At 39.2% G+C, this 23,207-nt stretch overlaps 1 pseudogene; it reads left to right on the forward strand.

Moving 5' to 3' along the window:
* Nucleotides 1–3,601: 3,601 nt before the first annotated feature.
* LOC113098377 (olfactory receptor 6N1-like) lies at nucleotides 3,602–4,538 on the forward strand (annotated as a pseudogene).
* The last annotated feature ends 18,669 nt before the right edge of the window (nucleotides 4,539–23,207 follow it).

Genomic DNA, 23,207 nt, shown 5'->3' on the forward strand with positions numbered 1-23,207 from the left:
TACAATTACATTCATTTCGCAATCTGTCCCTTTGCGCCACCTGGCGGTAGTTTCGTGAATTACTTTAACACGCGACTGAATTACAGTGCCGCGGTGGTAAGCCCCAGATAGGCTGGCCACCTACTGTGTATATATATATATATATATATATATATATATATATATATATATATATATATATATACACAGGTCCTTCTCAATAAATTAGCATATTGTGATAAAGTTCATTATTTTACATAATGTAATTATAAAAATTAAACTTTCATATATTTTAGATTCATTGCACACCAACTGAAATATTTCAGGTCTTTTATTGTTTTAATACTGATGATTTTGTCATACAGCTCATGAAAACCCAAAATGCCTGTCTCAAAAAATTAGCATATTTCATCCAACCAATAAAAGAAAAGTGTTTTTAATACAAAAAAAGTCAACCTTCAAATAATTAAGTTTAGTTATGCACTCAATACTTGGTCGGGAATCCTTTTGCAGAAATGACTGCTTCAATGCGGCGTGGCATGGAGGCAATCAGCCTGTGGCACTGCTGAGGTGTTATGGAGGCCCAGGATGCTTCGATAGCGGCCTTAAGCTCACCCAGAGTGTTGGGTCTTGCGTCTCTCAACTTCCTCTTCACAATATACCACATATTCTCTATGGGGTTCAGGTCAGGAGAGTTGGCAGGCCAATTGAGCACAGTAATACCATGGTCAGTAAACCATTTACCAGTGGTTTTGGCACTGTGAGCAGGTGCCAGGTTGTGCTGAAAAATGAAATCTTCATCTCCATAAACCTTTTCAGCAGATGGAAGCATGAAGTGCTCCAAAATCTCCTGATAGCTAGCTGCATTTACCCTGCCCTTGATAAAACACAGTGGTCCAACACCAGCAGCTGACATGGCACCCCAGACCATCACTGACTGTGGGTACTTGACACTGGACTTCAGGTATTTTGGCATTTCCTTCTCCCCAGTCTTCCTCCAGACTCTGGCACCTTGATTTCCGAATGACATGCAAAATTTGTCCAAAAGTCCAGTGCTGCTTCTCTGTAGCCCAGGTCAGGCGCTTCTGCCGCTGTTTCTGGTTCAAAAGTGGCTTGACCTGGGGAATGCAGCACCTTTAGCCCATTTCCTGCACACGCCTGTGCATGGTGGCTCTGGATGTTTCTACTCCAGACTCAGTCCACTGCTTCCGCAGGTCCCCCAAGGTCTGGAATCGGTCCTTCTCCACAATCTTCCTCAGGGTCCGGACACCTCTTCTCGTTGTGCAGAAGTCCCACAGACTTCCCACTGAGGTGCCTTGATACAGCACTCTGGGAACAGCCTATTCATTCAGAAATTTCTTTCTGTGTCTTACCCTCTTGCTTGAGGGTGTCAATGATGGCCTTCTGGTCGGCAGTCTTACCCATGTTTGCGGTTTTGAGTAATGAACCAGGCTGGGAGTTTTTAAAAGCCTCAGGAATCTTTTGCAGGTGTTTAAAGTTAATTAGTTGATTCAGATGATTAGGTTAATTGCTTGTTTAGAGAACCTTTTCATGATATGCTAATTTTTTGAGATAGGAATTTTGGGTTTTCATGAGCTGTATGCCAAAATCATCAGTATTAAAACAATAAAAGGCCATGAAATATTTCAGTTGGTGTGCAATGAATCTAAAATATATGAAAGTTTAATTTTTATCATTACATTATGGAAAATAATGAACTTTATCACAATATGCAAATTTTTTTAGAAAGACCTGTATATATATATGTATATATATATATATATATATATATATATATATATATATATATATAATTAAATATATAAAAACTGTTATCTAAAATTGAAACATTTAAATGAACTGGTTTAATTTAAGTTAAAAAAAAATAAATAAAAAAATGGGGTTATACCAGGTACACTGCAAAAAAATCTGAGTGAAATTAACTCTGCTGGGAGTACATGTGAGACCACACTCAAGAGTGTAAAAGTGTTAAAATAGGAGTGTTAAATTAACACTGAAGCAGAGTTAAAGTTAATTAGATAATTAAGTGATTAATTGAGTGATGATTGACCATTACTGACGAGACCTGATGTTAACATGCAGAATCACAAAGACGAAAATCACTATTTTAATGGTGTCACCATTATAGTGGTCAGTGTTTGCTTTAGTTGGGCTCTTGACCCCTAAAATGTTAAAGTCAGATTTTAATTGTCAGTTATAACTAAGTTATAAAACTGATGGACAGGCAAGGACTCTTGTTATTCCTGAATTACTGAGTTAAAGTTACATTGTTGATTATTGCCGCCCTGTGATTCTTCAAGGATGTATTTCCAGCATTTTAAATACAATCTGAAGGATTTTTTAAAAGTTGTTTGCGCAAAAATATTTCAAAAAAGCCTTTTAGTCAGACATGCAAACATCAAAAATCAACCTGTGAATCTCAACAATGGTGAAAATCCAAAAAGTATGTTACAGTGCATTCTGGGTGCCACATATCAAAATTCATCCATAACTCTCATGATGCATTGCGGCATGAATAAATTATTAGCTGAACTGTTTCAGTAATTTCCTTTATTCTTACTATACTATTTTTTTATGTTACTTTTAGTAGTTTGTTTTCTAATGTTTAGAGTTGTTCTGTTTTTCTGAATATGCTGTTTGTCACCGTTGTTGAGATTCCTACACCAATTCTTTTATGTATGAGTGTGCCTAAAACAAGCTTTTTTTATTATCAGAACAACTTTCAAGAAATCATTTTAATTAGCAGGTACTGTACAATCACAGGGTTGTAATAATCAATAAAGTCAATCAAATCTTTTTAGGCTTTAGTTGAGTTTTGTGATTCAGGTCAAATGGCCATGTTTAGATTTTTTTTTTCTTGTCTGTTTGTTACAATTCAGTTGTAACAGCCAAACCAAATGTCCCTTTAAAATTTTAAGGCTCAAGAGCCCAACTAAACCAAACACTGACCACTATAATGGTGACATAAACATAGTGATTTTCATCTTTGTTGATTCTGCATGTTAACATCAGGTCTCGTCAATAATGGTCAATCATCACTCAATTAATCACTTAATTATCTCATTAACTTTAACTCAGCTTCAGTGTTAATTTAACACTCCTATTTTAAAATTTTCACACTCCTGAGTGTGGTCTCACATGTACTCCTAGCAGAGTTAATTTCACTCTGGATTTTTTGCTGTGTAGAGATAGCTCTTTAAAGGAACAATGACAAGTTTCTGCTTTTTATAATGTGGGTAGCACTGTTGCCTCCCCTACGTAAAGTTCTGGCTGTAGCAGGGAGGCCCTTCTGTGTGGCATTTGCATGTTCTGCCCATGTTGCTGTGGGTCCAGTGTCAGCATGAGACCAGTGTCCATATATATGAGACCAAATCAGTTCTTTATACAACACTCTTTCAAACCTATGAACAAAGATGGTGGTAAGATTTAACCATTTAATTTATTGCTTGTCATTCAGAAGACCTAGTGTATCCTAGCTAACATGACTAAATAGATTAATATAATCACTTAACTTCAGTTTTAATTTCAAACTAATTTACAAATAATTTTATTATAACTGCTTAATGAGATCAATATAATAAGAATTAGCATATCATTACAGATGCAGTCACTACTGGAGAATGAATCTATTGTCTTAGTATTTAAACTCTCTGGACTAAATGAAACAATGGGAAACAGATTTCTGTTTTTTTCTTTGACTGCAATGTATTATCCATTAATTATGTTCTGTAATTTAACCGTAATTTATACTATAATCTCAGATAAGAAGCTTCATCAGCCAATGTATGTTTTTATTTGTAATTTGTGTATGAATGGACTCTATGGCACAGCTGGATTTTACCCCAAATTCATGTATGATTTATTATCCCAGCATCATGTGATTTCTTATGCTGGATGTTTGATTCAGATATTTGTTATTTATTCATCTGTTCTGTGTGACTTTTCAACGTTAACAGTGATGGCATATGACATGTATGTTGCAATATGTAGACCACTGGAGTATCATTCAGTAATGACCAATCAGAGAACTCTTGAATGCATCCTTTTCTGCTGGCGTTCTCCATTGTTTTGCATGTGTGTTGGAATTGTATTAACATCGAGGCTAACCTTATGTGGTTCCAGTATTGAAAAGCTATATTGTGAAAACTGGTCAGTTGTTAAACTTTCATGTATTTCTACAACAACAAATAATGTGATTGGATATGTAATCATTATAATATATTTTGGACATGCAGTATTGATATTTTGCTCATACATTCACTTGATTGGAAAATGCAGAAAGTCATCAGAAGGCAGAAACAAATTCATACAAACTTGTGTACCACATCTGCTTGCATTGCTCAATGTGACTGTTGCATTGCTGTTTGACGTGTTGTACACCCGTTATGGTTCTAAGAGCTTTCCACAAGATTTGCTTAATTTCATGGCACTAGAATTCCTACTTGTTCCTTCCATGTTAAATCCCCTTATTTATGGCCAATTACGAAAGACTACGAAAGGAAGTAATAAGACTTTTTCTCGAAAAAAGGAATGTCTGAGTGAATATTTCTTATTCAAATCTTAGATCCTAAACACTCTAATGGTATATTTTTAGTGTGCAATTCTAAAAACAACTTATTAAAGAAAATGTTCTATTTCATTAAATCAGTTTCAAGGTTTTATCATGAAAGTTTGTTGTGTGTGTGTGTGTGTGTGTGTGTGTGTGTGTGAAAACATTAAATCAATTGTACACTTGATTCTCTCATATTGTGAATTTCTTGTGGTTTTATGTCATTTTCAACAAATGTATAGACTTTTATAGTTCCATCAAAATATATAACATATCAGTATGTGTTGAATGAGGCACACACCTTAATTTAACGCAGGGGTGTCAGACTCAATTCCTGAAGTTCCTTGAGCCCTGCAGAGTTTAGATTGAGTCCTAATTAAACACATCTTATCCAACTAATCAAGTCATTCAGGTTTATTTGAAAACTACATGGTATCTGTGTTGAAACTCAACACTCTGCAGTAGAGGTCTTCACAGTGCACCCGAGACCCGTCGACCCGGGACCCGTACGGGTTCGGGTCCATATTTTAAATGATCAGCCATGTCCGGGTCATGTATTACCTCGGGTCCCGGGTCTGTTTAACATTGTGTGTAATACCGTGGGATCGGAGTCATCGGACTCGGAGAACACCTGGCCGTGATCAAACACTGCTTGTTTTTTTGTAACTTGCAACTTGTAAAACTAGGAAAAGAAAAGTGAGAGCCAAAAAATCTCTCTCTCTGCCTTTAGAAGCAGAGTGCGCAGACTCAGAGTTAATGCAAGTGCCCACATGGTAATAATGCTTGCAGACTTGACACATTTATATTTAATATATTTCAAATCAGCAACACAATCTGTGGTGAACTGTAACATGAATGTTTTCTATGACGCTCAAATTGCATTAAACATATTTTAGGTTGATACAGCTAGCACGCATGTGCAGTCTCCAGCATGTTTCATGTTTCTATGGCAACCAGTGAGGGACAATTCGACCGCCAAACCGTGCTTTACATTTTTATAATAAAATAAATTAACCATTTAATGTTAAAAGATTTATTGGTCAGATTCAGACTCAACGCAGACCAGAGAGCACAGAGATGATAGCAAATAAATAACATCAGTGGCATTATTATAGTTTAAAAGGTCAAACAGTCAAAGTTATTATGCGAGTTAACTTGAGTCAGAATGTACATGTGCACAGTTGCATTTGTCATCTGTCACCGGGTCGGGTCTGGGTAGGCATTTCTCGGATCTAAATGGGTCCGGGTCCAGCTTTTGAAATAATAGACGGTCCGGGTCGATTCTGTGTAGTACATTATGGGTCTCTTTCGAGTTCGGGCACAAATTTTTTGACCCGTGAAGACCTATACTCAGCAGGGGTCCAGCCCTTCAGGAATTGAATTTTACACCCCTGTGATAATCTATGGCCCTAAATGAAACTCTTAAATTAAATTTCATTCAAAATAACAAAAACTGAGATCAGTGTTGGCATTGATGAGATCAGTTGATTTATGAGGTGTAGTGGTAAAAGCTTAGACAATGGGGAATTTAAAACACAGAAATCAGGATATCTTAAATTTTATGCATTTACCATTGGTCTCTACATCACACAGCAACATCACACTCTTGAGTGTGGTCTTACATGTACTCCCAGCAGAGTTAATTTCACTCTGGATTTTTTGCTAGTGATGGCCGATTCGTGAACGAATCGTTCAATTTAACCGGTTCTTCTTAGTGAACCGGTTGAACCAGTTCACCAAATCGAACTGAATCGTTTGAAACGGTTCACGTCTCCAATAAGCATAAATACACAAATTACTTAAGCTGTTAACTTTTTTAACATGATTGACACTCCCTCTGAGTCAGAATAAACCAATATCCCGGGGTAATCCATTTACTCAAACAGTACACTGAATGAAATGCTGTGAAGACCGAACTGAAGATGAACACTGAGCCGAGCCAGATAATGAACGAACACGCCCACTGCTGGAGCAGTTCTCGTTCTCGAGTCAAGAACCGGTTGCTTCGGTTTTCGGATCACCAGTACACTCAACCGAGAATCGTTTCTTTCGGACGCGTCCGATTTGAGAACCGATGAGCTGATTCTCGTTCTCGAGTCAAGAACCGTTTGCTTCGGTTTTCGGATCACCAGTACACTCAACCGAGAATCGTTTCTGTCGGACGCGTCCGAATTGAGAACCGATGAACTGATGATACTGCGCATGCGTGTAATTTTGTAAGTATTTTGTTAAACATCGGAAAGTGTGATAAAATAACTATATTTTATTTTGATTTTTTTTAATTATTATTTTTTTAGATTAATGTTTCCAATCTGTATATTGTATATAATGTATAGGCCAAATGGGTTTTCAGGGAAGTTGGACAATAATTAAGACTCTAAAGACTCTTATGTTTAATAGGAAATAAGGGATGATTTATGAGATATCTGTACTGTAATGATGACACATTCACAAATTGAGTTTGTAGTAAACAGACCATGAACACGAGTAGAGCAGCTGATGACACTGAACTGCAGCATGTGCCGATTAGAGCGATTCTCGTTCTTGAGTCAAGAACCGGTTGCATCGGTTTTCGGATCAACAGTACACTCAACCGAGAATTGTTTCTGTCGGACGCGTCCGAATTGAGAACCGATGAACTGATGATACTGCGCATGCGCGATTCAGCGTGAAGCCAACTGACTCACAGCATGTCTGAACCGAAGGGATTCTTTTGGTGATTGATTCTGATTCTGTACTAGTAATGTTATGAGCACGGGTATTTCGAGGGCTTGGATGAAGGGTAATCTGGCGAAACGTAAGTTAATTTAATAACAAATACATCGCAATGGATTATGTTTAGTAAGTGGATCATGGTTTCTGCGCTGATGACACCTAATTTATTTACTTTATATCTTCAAGACTTAAATCCTCATATGCACATTATTGCTGTTACTGCATGTGTTGTTGCAAAACTCAAATGTAAACTTTTCATGATTATGAGGTTTTAACTGACTAAAGTTATGATTACTGACTTTATATATTTGAATGTTTGATAGACGTGACGCCATTACGTCATCGCCAATGACGTCATTACGTCGAGCGTGAAAGAACCGATGAACCGTTTTTTTCAACCGGTTTATTGAATCGAACCGTCCGAAAGAACCGGTTCGCGGAAAAGAATCGAACTTCCCATCACTATTTTTTGCTGTGCTCATTCCTGGATACTGTGAACAGTTAAAGTGATATGATAAGTGCACCCCTAGATTAAAATTAATTGCCTTTAACCTGTTAGCCAGCATTATGGGACTCACAGCTGAAAGTGCTGTGCACACTTAAATATTTAATTTATTTTATATAAAATCCACATGTCTCATGAGTTTCTATTTCAAATCTGAATAAGATATCATGAAGAATGCAACTCCTGCAAATATTTTTCTTAGAGTATGTCTAGACCCCCCAAATTTAGAATATATTTCCCAATAGTATTGAAGGCTTCTACAAACTTTTTAGTCAGTAAACATACCACTGCATAGTTTTTTTGTTTCAATTATAAAACACTAGACAGAAACTTAAGCCCTATTCGGACGGGACTAGTTTTACATGGGGTCGTTAGAGAAATCTGCGTTTCACAGACGTACTTGGTGATTTTAATCCCGTCCGAATCTGCCACATCTGTGTTTTTTCTCACACAACCTCTGTTATAATTCCAGAGCAAATTACCTACCGTTTTTCAGCAAACTCAGTGGTCCTCTGAGAAAACTAATCCCGTCCGAATGCGAATGTCTGTGATTGCCGGTGATATTTTATTTCACAACGCGTTTCCTTGTGTGTTTTGGCCAACGTGAATTACCGTAGATGCTCTTACAGCGCGGAGGTTTGATATATTTGCATAGCGGCAAATAAATAATAATAAAAAAATAATACAAATAATAAAATCAAGAGCAAGATCGCGTAAACTGTTAATACCGCTATTGTAATATCATCATCAGGTAAGATTACTCACGTTCATTTATGTACTCAGTTACATAATGTTTTAATTACATTTAATAAAAAAATGAAAACAAATTAAACTGAAGGAACCACACATTAACATGGTTTTGTTATACTAGCCGTTTAGTATTTATTGTGTAATAATACTAAGGCAATCATTCTGAATGAATGCAATGCATGCATACAGAGCGCGTGATCTCTGTGACGCCCAGATAAACAAATCAGACCCTCCCACCTCTGTAATAAACACGGAGATGTTAGTCCCGTCCGAATTGGTACATGAAAATCACAGACGTCAGGTGGTAAGAATCGAAACTCAAACGTAGTTTAGAAAACTAGTCCCGTCCAAATAGTGCTTTAGACATCATATACGTGATTTATTTTAACACTAGAAAAATACAATAAGAATAATTTGAGTAAGAAAAATAAGAATAATAAGAAAAATAAAAAAGATCTAACTTTGTTTTCCAATTACAGAAAATCCTGAGTTTGCTAGATATGCAGCATTTACAATGAATTACAATGCAAATGAGTGCTGATGTGCTGATGGCCACTTATAAAGATGGTAATAATGCGCCATATATTAAATAACACGTTCAATAACACGATACACTATCTTTCGCCTATCTTTTTTTCTGGTGGATTGTCTCATTCTGTTTGTGACACTGTATGCTGCAAAACCATGCTGTTTTTTACTACCAAGACACAGTTTCCGACCGTGAGTTATTCCCTAACTGCCACAAACTGTTCTGTCGCTGAAGAACTGAAACGTAATCAAAGGAATTATGATCCATATTCCAACGTTTGACTAAACGTGCTTCATGAGATGTCATTCAGTAGACCATTACCTTTCTAACTATCCGGAATTTACAGCTGTGGATGTGTTTATGACTCGTTATTATGACGAATCTCGTATGTACAGCGTTTCTAATGTTCATGTTTTTTATGTGTACTGCTTACACAAATGTAGCAAATACAATCTTTATAAGCTTTCCATTGAAAAATCGTGATCTGTCGTCGATGCTTGAGGCTTAGATGTTTATAATGATACATAGTTTATCAAGATAAAATTTTTTATCCCGTTTCATTTAATCGATTCATAAACACTGACAGGTGCAAGTAGAGTGGCTTTCAGGACGAGGGCGTCGGGGTGCATGCTAATGGAGTTAATAATATGTCATAACTAAACTAATCTTCAAAAGCAGAGGTGAACACTCCAGGTGTCAGAAAGTAAAAGTCCTGCCATATGTTTATTCCACCCATGAACTCAGCAGCTGATTTCACCAGAGGAGGAATCAAGTAATTCCCTCCAAGTCACAAACAAGTCTCAAGTAAAATCCCAAGTCCTCAAAGAGTTAAAGTTAATGAGATAATTACGTGACTAATTAAATGAAGATTGTGCATTAGTGATGAACACCTACTGTTAACAATCAACACTACTGAAGAGAAGAGAAACGCAAGAGCTATAAAAAATATCTGTCACCATAATTGTGGTCAGTATTTGCTTACTTTGGGCTTTTGAGCCTTTTAGCAGTTTTGATAGGTTTGCTTCTAAGCAAATGCAAACATTTGTGCAATGCAGCAACAAACTAGCAGGTAACTTATGCTTTTGATGACTGCATGACCTTGATTCAAATGTATTTTCTTAAAAAAAAAAAAATCACTGGTATTTTATTATATATGACCACCATAATAGTTCAATATTAAGATGAACAAAAAGAAAAACATTCAGGGTTATGCATTTAGTCATGATCATTTATCATATGATCCTCAACAGTGATGAAAAATAATTATTTGTACTGCAGTGCATTATGGGAGTTTTTCATGTATTGCAACATGAAGCATTTTGTTGATTGTCACCATTGCAGAGATTCATATGCTGGTTCTTGATATATGTGTGTGTCTACAAAGCACTTGAGTTCAAATTCTTGTATGTGGCACACAGATTTAAAGTCTATTCTCTGTAAATGTTGTAGTACCTTTTTTGCATGCTGTAGTTTCACTGGGACAATTACTCAAAATGTAAACTTATGAAAAAAAAAAACATTATTTTGAATATAATCATCAGCTACTTGTTTCGGCCCAGATCCGGCCCACATCTGGCACCCGTGGAAAGATGATCTGAATGGAATGATTTGAGCCACAAGCAGGCCTTAGCAATGCCACATGTCAGCCAAGAGTAAATAAATTAACCAGAAATGGACCTTATCTGAGCCAAAAAAATCTGTGTATATTAAATATGAAGTAATTTCAGCTTTAATAAGCCTGTTAACAAGCAGAATCACTGAAGGAAAGAAGAAAACAGAAAAAGAGATGAGCAGAAACACAAGATCTACAACAGACTTCAGCCACAACCTTAGATGAAATCAACTGAAGATAAAAGAAGACATTAAATCGCTCAAGCTCTCAGACGAGGAGGATTAAACAACCCTACAAACAGCTTTACCAGCTTCACTTATTACTAACCAGACTTACTTTATTTATTTTACACATCTACAAAAGTTTTTATTGAGAATAAACAGAGCTTTAACTCTAATGTGTTTTACCATAACAGTGATTAGTGTTTTCATTAGTTGGGCTCTTAACTCTTACTATATATTTTATTAATTTTTTTGGCTGCTGGGCCGGTGTGTTTGTTAAACACATTTGCAGCTTCAAGGAAAGCTAGAGCGACATGATATCAAGTGCTGGCTGTTTTCTGTTGATGGTTTTGTAATCATCATCAAGTACACTGGTTCACTGATGTTTTTTTTAAATCTAACAATTATGTTGTTCCAATGATACATTCATATTACAAACCCTGTTTTTCTGCCGTATAAGATCCAGCAGTATTACAGTATTTTTTAATTAACAGACGATCTTATTGAGAATGAACTAAGGTTTAGATGTTGATTTATTGTTTCATTTGATGTAACCATGTTAGAGATCAGTGTTTGCTTTAGTTGGTCTCTTGACCCTTGATTTCTGTCTTAGTCTTTTCTCTGGCTGTTATAACCGTGTGTTTCTAAAACATGCCATCAGGTGTTAACCTGTACCTAGTTGTAGGTTGTTATACGTTATATTGATGATGATAGCCATCAATTATTGAACTGTGCGGCGTCTAATCTCTGATGAAATAGGTGTTGTGAAATTGATTGATTAAAGTAAAAGTGATTCTAAGAATCAGTGGTTCTGTAATTATCAGTTAATACAAAGACTTTCCAAACAGTTTGGACTTCTATGCCAGTAATTGGTCAAACACAGACATCAATAATCAGAATATGAACCTCAACAATGGTGACCAAAAGTGGTCCATGCAGAGCATGCAGGAAGCCATGGATGAGTTTTGTACTACAATAGTACCCAGCATGCATTGCAGCATGTTTTTTTTGTCACCATTGTAGAGGTTCATATTCTGATTATTGATCAGTGTCTGTGTTTGACCAATTACTGGCATAGAAGAAAAATGTATGTGTACAAAATGTTTATGAAATTTTTATATTAACTGATCACATAACCACTGGCTCTTAGTGTCATTTTTACTAGGTCCTTTTCTACTAATTACACATCGGTTTCATCAGAGATTAGACTCTGTATGGATCAATAATTGTGATTAATAATTATCATCACCTATATAAAGTATAGCAACCTACACCTAGGTACAGGTTAACACCTGATGGTGTTTCTTCTGGGCTTTTGAATTACAACAAATGTGCTTTAGAAACACATGGTTATAACAGCCAGAGAAAAGACAAAACAGAAATAAAGGGTCAAGAGCCCAACTAAAGCAAACACTGATCTCTATCATGGTTACTTCAAATGAAACAATAAATCAACATCTAAACCTTAGTTCATTCTCAATAAGATCTTCTGTAGACGTCTGACAGAAATAAACTCAGTCTGGTTATTAATAAGTGGAGCTGGTGATGCTGTTTGTGGGGTTGTTTAATCAGATCTTGAAAGATTTCATGTATTTTATTTCAGTTGATTTCATCTAAGGCTGTGTCTGAAGTCAGTTGTAGTAGTTCTTGTGTTTCTCTTTTCTTCAGTAATTCTGTTTGTTAACAGCAGCTGTTCATCACTAATTCACAATTATCACTCGGTTAATCCCTAATTACTTAATTGCAATGTAAATCTTCTTTTCAGTGAACTCAACTGAATTAAGTTCAGAGTACTCATAACTGTTAGTTTTTTTAAACTTAAATGGTTTAAGGCAATCGGTTTCCTCAAACAGTTTGAGTTAATATAACTTAAGGATATCTGTTTACTCAAACCGTTTGAGTTAAGTTTACTTGTCGGGTATTATACACTGTAAACCCTGATAAGTTCACAGAACTAGAAAAATATTTTGTAACAGATTACACAAAAACATTTAAGTGATGTTTTTAAATGTTTTAAGTTTACATAAACTTAAAAAATTTAATTCCAGTTGCCTTTAATTATCTCAGAGTTATCATAAATAATTATATTTCTGAACTTATAATTAGGGAGTAATTCACTCATAATTGTATCTATTTTTCAACTCCTATAATGTGGGAAATACACTCAAAATTAGGCTTTTGCTGTCCATCCTCAGTCTAACCACAGGCTCTACTCTTCACCACAACGGTAACACTACAAATCCAACATAACATAAACCTTTGTAAAATCTAATATAACACAACATTTATGTATTAACTTATGTCCCTCTATGTTAATCTTGTGTAAAAACACACAAAATAACACTTAATTTCTAAATTTATTTTCCTTGTTTTCTGATGCAAAGCATGCTGGGAACTAGAAAACACAATCATTTTAAGTTCACCTCAATACAACAAATTTTTGAGTTAACAGAACTTATTTAAATTAAGTCCAATGAACTTTCATTATTATTTGAGTGCAATTAACTAATTTCATTTGATACATTTCACTGTTCGGTTTTACAGTGTAGTCAAGGCAATTGGTTTACTCAAACGATTTGAGTTAAGTTAACTTGTCGGGTTTTACAGTGATAAGGTTGTGTCTGAAGTCAGTTGTAGTTCTTTGTGTTTCTGCATATGTCTTTTTTCTGTTCTCTTCTTTCCTTCAGTGATTCTGCTTGTTAACAGGCTTATTAAGGCTGAAATTACTTCATATTTAATATATACACAGATTTTGTGGCTCAGATAAGGTCCATTTCTGGTTAATTTCTTTACTCTTGGCTGACATGTGGCATTGCTATGGCCTACTTTGTGGCTCAAATCTGGAAAACAGGAGCGGTCCGCCCAAGTGCCATCATTCCACGCTGCATGTGGGCCAGATCATCTTTCCACGAGTGCCAGATGTGGGCTGGATCTGGGCCGTCACAATATTGCTATGTGGGAGTGTTACGGTTTAACTGGTTACCGTGTGATCTGGTGACCAACTTCCTGGTTCAGGTCTCTGCAGTGCTGCAGATGTGATGGAACGACTGCAGCAGAATCGGCGATTCTAAAAGCACAAACTGATGTGATATTATTAAGTGTCTAATAAACGCAGACTTGCTGATTGCATGATTCTGATATTCTTGTAAAGATTACAAGTTATTGGTATGGTCACCCGTAGCTGCTGAAGTAAGCATAAAATAAAAAATAAAGCAAGTCTGTGTTGGCGCGGGTTTCGAACACCCGTTAGGGGCCATTCACATATCGCGCCTAATAACGTGTGGAAAACGCTAGGCGCGCCGTATTCACCTTCTTTCCAAAGTGGTCAGGCAGTTGCGCCCCTGGGGCACCTGTCTTTCCTAAGCAACCATGACGTGCTCGCTCCATGAAGACGCGGAAATTTCAGCAAAGGATAAATGGATTTGCAGCACTAAAGATTGCTTCCAGTAGCTCTGTTACTAAATTTATTTCAAATATATACATATACAGATATGATCAGCAGTTCCCAGAGGTGGACACTCCAGGAGTAAGAAAGTAAAAGTCCGGCCATATTCGAGTTCAAGTCTGCTTTATTGTCAATTTCCACATGTACAGTACATACATACAGAGAATCGAAATTGTGTTACTCTCAGACCCCGGTGCATACAGATAACATTAACATTAAGCCTAAAAAATAACTATATCAAATATAAAATGTAGATACAACTATACAATAAGGGAATGATAAAAAAAGACATATAATAAAATTTAAAATAAAGTTAAATAAAGCAGCGCATGGCAAATGACAGATACAGTGCAAATCAATGAAGTGAACAACAGTGCAGTTAAAAGATTTTTTAGTGCAAATAAATCACTTATTAAAAATATCTTATTAAGTCTGATTAAAGTGACAAGTGACAAGTGACCAAGAGCAGTTATTTAACTGACTGATGAGGTAGTGGAATGACGTCAGTTCCATGCCAAATGAGGTAGTGAGCAGACCAATGCCGCACAAGTGAATAGTGCATGCCATCATATAATTATTGTGTGTGTGTGTGTGGGGGGGGGGGGGGGGGGTCATAGTTCAGTGGTGCCTGGGGAAGAAGAGGGGAGGGGGGGCAGGTTCGGGAGGGAGTTCAGCTTCCTGACAGCCTGGTGGATGAAGCTGTCCTTCAGTCTGCTGGTCCTGGCCTGGAGACTCCGCAGTCTCCTCCCTGCTGGTAGCAGGCTGAAAACGCTGTGTGATGGGTGAGTGGGATCACCTGTGATGCAGGGGGCTTTGTGGGTGAGACGTGTTCCATAAATGTCCTGGAGGGAGGGGAGAGAGACACCAATGATCTTCTCAGCTGCACTATGCATTGCAGTCTTTCGGCAGGACGCATTGCAGGTGCCATACCACACAGTGATGCAGCTCGACAGAATGCTCTCGATGGTGCCTCTGTAGAAGGTGTACATGATGGGGGGTGGGGCTCTGGCTCTTCTCATTTTGCGGAGGAAGTAGAGACGCTGTTGTGATTTCTTGGCCAGTGCTGCGGTGTTTTCAGTCCAGGAGAGGTCCTCTGTGATGTGCACACCCAGGAACTTGGTGCTGCTCACTCTCTCCACAGTCGCACCGTTGATGGTAAGAGGAATGTGCTGAGTATGTGCTCTCCTGAAGTCTACAACAATCTCCTTTGTCTTCTCCACATTCAGAAACAGATTGTTGTCACTGCACCACTTGGCCAGGCGGCTCACCTCACTCCTGTAGTTAGTCTCATCTTTGTTGCTAATGAGACCCACCACAGTTGTGTCATCTGCAAACTTAATAAAGAGCTATGGAGCTGTGTGATGGTGTGCAGTCATGGGTCAGCAGAGTGAAGAGGAGGGGGCTCAGCACACATCCTTGGGGGGCCCCAGTGTTCAGTGTGATGGTGCTGGATGTGTTGTTGCTGACCTGTACTGCCTGAGGTCTTCCAGTCAGAAAGTCCAACAGCCAGTTGCACAGCGGAGTGATGAGCCCCAGCTGAATCAGTTTGTAGATGAGCTGTTGGGGGATGATTGTGTTGAATGCTGAACTGTAGTCAATGAACAGCATTCTGACATATAAGTCCTTTTTGTCCAGATGGGTGAGTCCTGAGTGGACGGGCATTGGCGATGGCATCATTGGTCGACCGGTTGGACCGATATGCAAACTGGAAGGGGTCCAGGGAGGGGGGGGGGCAGACTTGATGTGGTGCATGACTAGCCGTTCAAAGCACTTCATGAGGATGGAGGTAAGTGCAACAGGACGGTAGTCATTGAAGCAGGAACTGGAATGATGGTGGTAGTTTTGAAACATGTGGGAACAACAGCCTGACTCAGTGAGATGTTAAAAATGTCTGTGAAGACATCAGTGAGTTCTGCTGCACAGACTTTCAGTACACGCCCAGGGATGTTGTCAGGACCCGGAGCTTTGCGGGCAATGATCCTACTGAAGGATCTCCTCACGCTGTTTGGGGTCAGCGTCATCACCTGGTCGCCGGGAGGAGGTGGAGTCTTCTGTGCAGTGGTGCTGTTTTGTTGCTCAAAGCGAGCGAAGAAGGTGTTTAGCAGAGAGATGTTGTTGTCACAGGTCCGTGGTGGGGGCTTGTAGTCCGTAATGGTCTGTATCCCCTGCCACAGGTTCCTAGTGTCTCTGCTGTCACTGAATTGATGAGCTATCCTCCTGGAGTGCTGTCTCTTAGCCTCTCTGATGCCACGGGACAGGTTAGCCCTAGCTGTTCTCAGGCCCACCTCATCTCCAGCTCTGAAGGCAGCGTTCTGTGTCTTCAGGAGTCTGTAGAGCTCCCCTGTCATCCATGGCTTCTGGTTGGCCCGGACAGTGATGGTTTTTGTGACCGTTACATCATCAATACACTTAATGCAGTTTCATAACGAGGTTCGGGAGGAGCACGTCAGATACTTAGCCTAATTAGCTCAGGTGGAGCCACTTAAGATAATCAACCTTAGGACATAAATACAGCTGACTTAGCCTATCTGTCTCTATTGACGGTTTATCAGCATTCTGGTTCGCTTCTATAGCACCATGCTGCAAAGCCAAAGCTCTTCATCGGAAGACTCACCCCATTCGCCTCCGGCTCCATCACCACAACCAGCCGGCTATAAGGCCACTCCTTCCCGAGACACCTGGACTCGCCCCCGGCGAGAACCCGGTTGATTCCCCGGCATCCTCCTACTGTTCAGCCAGGCCTACGATACCGCCTACGATGTGGGGGAACGAATGGGCTTCTAAAAGTATCTTAGTACACAGCGACAATAAAGCAGCTGTCTAGTGTATTAACAAAGGCCGCTCACATTCCCCCGACCCAATACCTCTCCTTAGACGCTTAACAATTCATTTTAATTGCCAAGCACATTTCAGGTTCAGAAAACCAAATTGCTGACTCCCTGTCTCATTTTCTGTTTCAGAAATTCAGGACGCTGGCTCCGGAGGCGGACCAATTCTCTACTCTGGTTCCTCATTATTCAGAATTAATATTTCCGTTACCCACCCATTTAAACCCCTCTTCGACGCATCTCTCAACACTATCCTTCAAGCAGTTTCCCCCAGAACCCTCCAGACATACGTGACGGCGTGGAGATGCTTTAAAGCATTCAATCATACAATATACCGTTCCCCGATTTTTCCCTACTTTCAATCACCTCATTTATATCTTTCTCAACAGAGTTAAAGGTTTTCAAGTCGGGTCCAATAAAAGTTACCTGAGCGGTGTCCAGTTCTTCCACAAACTGATGTTCGGTGCTCCCTCGCCCAAAATTAACAATTCCCAAACCTCCCTTCTGATAAGGGGAATCCAGCAATCTCAGCCCACCCGTCCCGACTCCAGGCAACCCATTACCCATTCTGACTATTATTAATTCCTCATTGTCATTAGGATATGTCCCCAAAACCTTCAAACTGGCTGTTATTAAGCCTCTCATAAAAAAACCACAACTTGACCCCAGAGAACTTGTTAATTATAGACCAATCTCGAATCTCCCTTTTCTGTCCAAGATACTAGAAAAGGTGGTATCCTCACAATTATATTCCTTCTTCGAGAAAAATGGTATATGTGAGGATTTCCAGTAAGGATTTAGACTGTATCATGGTACTGAGACTGCTCTCCTTAGAGTTACAAATGATCTGCCCTTATCATCTGATCGTGGGTGTATCTCTCTATTAGTTTTATTGGATCTTAGTGCTGCGTTTGACACAATTGACCACAACATTCTTTTGCATAGACTTGAACACTTTGTTGGCATCCGTGGAAGTGCATTAGCATGGTTTAAATCGTACTTATATGACCGCCATCAGTTCGTAGCAGTGAATGAAGATGTATCATATCGATCCCAAATGCAGTATGGAGTACCTCAAGGCTCAGTACTAGGGCCGCTACTCTTCACGCTTTATATGTTACCCTTGGGAGATATCATCAGGAAACATGGTGTTAGCTTTCACTGTTATGCTGATGATACTCAGCTCTATTTCCTCGCAGCCCGGTGAAACACACCAATTTGAAAAACTAATGGAATGCATAGTCGATATAAAAAATTGGATGACGAGTAATTTCTTACTGCTAAATTAAAAAAAAACAGAGGTGTTAATCATAGGGCCTAAAAACTCTGCTTGTAATAACCTAGAACACTGTCTAAGACTTGATGGTTGCTCTTTCAATTCTTCGTCATCAGTTAGGAACCTAGGTGTGCTACTTGATCGCAATCTTTCCTTAGAAAGCCATGTTTCTAGCATTTGTAAAACTGCATTTTTCCATCTCAAAAATATAGCTAAATTACGGCCTATGCTCTCAATGTCAATTGCAGAAATGTTAATCCATGCATTTATGACTTCAAGGTTAGACTATTGTAATGCTTTATTGGGTGGTTGTTCTGCACGCTTGGTAAACAAACTACAGCTAGTCCAAAATGCAGCAGCAAGAGTTCTTACTAGAACCAGGAAGTATGACCATATTAGCCCGGTCCTGTCCACACTGCACTGGCTCCCTATCAAACATCGTATAGATTTTAAAATATTGCTTATTACTTATAAAGCCCTGAATGGTTTAGCACCTCAATATTTGAATGAGCTCCTTTTACATTATACTCCTCTACGTCCGCTACGTTCTCAAAACTCAGGCAATTTGATAATACCTAGAATATCAAAATCAACTGTGGGCGGCAGATCCTTTTCCTATTTGGCGCCTAAACTCTGGAATAACCTACCTAACATTGTTCGGGAGGCAGACACACTCTTGCAGTTTAAATCTAGATTAAAGACCCATCTCTTTAACCTGGCATACACATAACATACTTATATGCTTTTAATATCCAAATCCGTTAAAGGTTTTTTATGCTGCATTAATTAGGTAAACCGGAACCGGAAATACTTCACGTAACACCGTACTTTCTACATCATTATAAGAATGGCATCTACGCTAATATTTGTCTGTTTCTCTCTTGTTCCGGGGTCACCGTGGCCACCTGATCCAGTCTGTATCCAGATCAGAGGGTCACTGCAGTCGCCCGGATCAAGTACGTATCCAGACCAGATGGTGGATCAGCACCTAGAAAGGACCTCTACTGCCCTGAAAGACAGCGGAGACCAGGACAACTAGAGCCCCAGATACAGATCCCCTGTAAAGACCTTGTCTCAGAGGACCACCAGGACAAGACCACAGGAAACAGATGATTCTTCTGCACAATCTGACTTTGCTGCAGCCTGGAATTGAACTACTGGTCTCGTCTGGTCAGGGGAGAACTGGCCCCCAACTGAGCCTGGTTTCTCCCAAGGTATTTTTCTCCATTCTGTCACCGATGGAGTTTCGGTTCCTTGCCGCTGTCGCCTCTGGCTTGCTTAGTTGGGGTCACTTCATCTACAGCGATATCATTGACTTGATTGCAAATAAATGCACAGACACTATTTAAACTGAACAGAGATGACATAACTGAATTCAATGATGAACTGCCTTTAACTATCATTTTGCATTATTGACACACTGATTTCCAAATGAATGTTGTTCAGTGCTTTGACGCAATGTATTTTGATTAAAGCACTATATAAATAAAGGTGATTGATAAAGGTGATAACGCTAGACATTCTCACCAAATGTATTCACACTCTCTGCACAGGTTACTAGCCTCTCAGTACAGCCCGTACGCTCGATGCCATGTTTATACTAGCTTTTTCGGGTTTTTTTTGTTAGATGCTCTGAACTCACCATCTCTTCAAAATTCGATCCAAAAATCAATCCCACCATCTCAGACCTAACCGTACTAGACAGTGAAACAATCTCATTCTTAATTAAACAAAGCAAGACGGACCAAGCAAAAAGGTCATTTCATCTACATTTTTAATCTCTCTTCCCCAATCCAACCCTTCCAGTCTGTCTTCGAGTATCTCCACCTCAGAAAATCCCAGACTCAAATTCCCCACGAGCCTCTCTTTTTAGATGACTCCAAAAAAACGGTCACTCGCTTCTGGTCCCAAAAAAACATCTAAAATCCGTCTTGCAATTATCAGGTTTTCCAGCAGAGAACTACTCCAGTCACTCCTTTCGCATTGGGGCAGCAACATCAGCAGCCCAAAAAGGCCTCTCCAGCAGCAGATCCAAACGCTAGGAAGATGGTCTTCAGAAGCTTACCAAAGCTATATCAGAACTAATCAGTTTCACATTAAAGAAGCCCACCAAACCCTTATCGGTCACCACAAAAAAAAAAAAAAAAAAACTTCTTCACTGTCTGGCCAAATACTGGCCATTCAACTTTACCTTTCCGTCTAACGTTCGGAGAGGCTTTGCCGTCTGATGCCGTGAGTAATTACCTCCCATCAGACGTCGGTGAGAGCCTCCCGCCTAGACCACATTACTTTTCCTTTCTATGGTCGGCGAGGTTTACCCATTCAACACTGTGAGTATTGAGCTCCCATCAGATGGTTGCAAGAGTCTCCCAGCTAGACAACTTTTTTCATCCTTTGGTCAAAAAGGCTTACCCATCCGACGCTGTCAGTATTGAGCCCCCATGGGATGCTGGCGCGAGCCTCCAGGCCACACACCCTTACCTTTTCCTCCCCAGGGTCAGCGAGGCTTACCCGTTCGATGCCTTGAGTATTGAGCTCCCATCAGACGTCGGTGAGAGCCTCCCGGCTAGACAACCTTACCTTTTCCTTTCTACAGTCGGCGAGACTTATCCGTTCAGTGCCTTGAGTATTGAGCTCCCATCGGGCGTCGGCGAGAGTCTCCCAGCCACTTAAACTTTACTTTTCCATGCTACGGTCGGGAGGCTTACCCGTTCGATGCCTTGAGTATTGAGCTCCCATCGGACGTCGGCGAGAGTCTCACGACCACCTAACTTTCATTCCTGTTTGATGGGTGGCAGTGCTCGCCATACGACGACAAGAGTCTCCACCTCCCGCCAAACTCTGTCCAAATCTTTTCCCCCCGCCTGGTGAGGCTTACCCGTTCAATGTTCTGAGTCCTGATCTCCCATTGGATGCTGCGAGAACCCCACAGTCGGGTTTTCCTTTTTCCCGCTCCCCGTCCGGCGAGGCTTACCCGTCTGATACCGTTGAGTATTGCACTCGTGTCAGATGTCGGCGAGAGTGCTCCTGGTCGGGTTTTCTTTACTTGCTGCCCACAAACAGGTCTTATCCATCCGATGCCGTGAGTATTGATCTCCCGTCGGGTGTCGCAAGAGTCCTCTTTGTCGGTGGCCTGTTTATCTGCTCAACTGAGAGGACTTACATGTCCATAGTCCTCAGTCTCAATCTCCTGTAGGAGGCTTCATGGGTCCTCTCTGTCAGTTATCTGCCCTGGTTGCCCACTGACTAGCAGGGGCTCATCAGCCAGTAGGGCCTGTACGCCAACACCGTGACCTATTCCGGTCGAGACAACTCGGGCCCTCCAATCACATTGCTCCTCCACTATCGCTTTTATCTTAAACAAAAAAACAGTGATATTTTATTACATATGGCCACCATAATAGCTCAATATTAAGAGAAACTAAAAAAAAAAAAAAAACATTTAAGATTATGCATTTAGTCATGATCATTTATCATATGATCCTCAACAGTGGTGAAAAATAATTATTCATACTGCAGTGCATTATGAGAGTTTTTCATGTTTTTTCATGTGTCCACCTCTGGCAGTTCCTTCATCTTAGCTGAGCTTTCAATGTTGTTATGGGAAAGGATGAAGCTGATTGGTTAGTTCTTGTCACATGACCCATGGTGTGCTTGCGGCATTCTGAAAAGTTGAGATGTTTTTGACTCATGCGGTGCAGCCGCGCCTGTTTTCAAGTGTGCGTAGCTTCCATTATGAGCGCACATACCGCGCGCCTACATTGGAAATAATGAACTTGAGCACACAAAAGACGCCAGTCACAAACCACCGAGCTACCCTGAATCAGGTCCAGATCTTGGAAATCATGCTAAACCATAGCAGGACCCTGACTACATTTTATGGTTTGTGATGTTAAAGAACATTTCATGACGTCTCAGACAACTGCAAATTTGTGACTACTGTGGTTTAATTATAAACACTATCCTAAACTCATTTACCATAGTAAAATAATATTATTTGCCTCTTTAGTTTTGTATACTGTAAAAACTTCACCCACATTGGTTGAAAATGAATAAAGGTTGAAATATTATATTAGAAGTTGTACTTATATTTTTTGTAAAGTTATCCAAAGGATTCATTAGCTAATCGTAGCCGACTAATCAAAAAAAATAATCGTTAGATTAGTGTACAGACAAAAAGAATCATAGTTGCAGCTATAGTTAAACCATGGTAACCACAAATTAACCATGGTTTTGCTTAATTGTCCTTAGTTTAATTATGGTATTTGTAGTAAATCTGTGGTTTTACAAATGGTAGTCAACACGCCAAAAAAAAACTAAACACGGGTTACTACAGTTTTACTATAATAAAACCATGGTTATTTTTCATAAGGACAACACTATCGCTTTTATCTTAAATAAAAAAACAGTGATATTTTATTTCATATTGCCACCATAATAGCTCAATATTAAGAGAAACTTTAAAAAAAAAAAAAAAACCTTTTAAGATTATGCATTTAGTCATGATTATTTATCATATGATCCTCAACAGTGGTGAAAAATAATTATTCATACTGCAGTGCATTATGAGAGTTTTTCATGTATTGCAACATGAAGCATTTTGTTGATTGTCACCATTGCAGAGATTCATATGCTGGTTCTTGATATATGTGTGTGTGAGTTCAAATTCTTGTATGTGGCACACAGATTTAAAGTGTATTCTCTGTAAATGTTGTAGTACTTTTTTGGCATGCTGTAGTTTCACTGGGACATTTATTCAAAATGTAAACTTATGAAA

Source organism: Carassius auratus, unplaced genomic scaffold, assembly GCF_003368295.1.
Source record: "Carassius auratus strain Wakin unplaced genomic scaffold, ASM336829v1 scaf_tig00216545, whole genome shotgun sequence".
In the NCBI taxonomy this organism is placed as follows: Eukaryota; Metazoa; Chordata; class Actinopteri; order Cypriniformes; family Cyprinidae; genus Carassius; species Carassius auratus.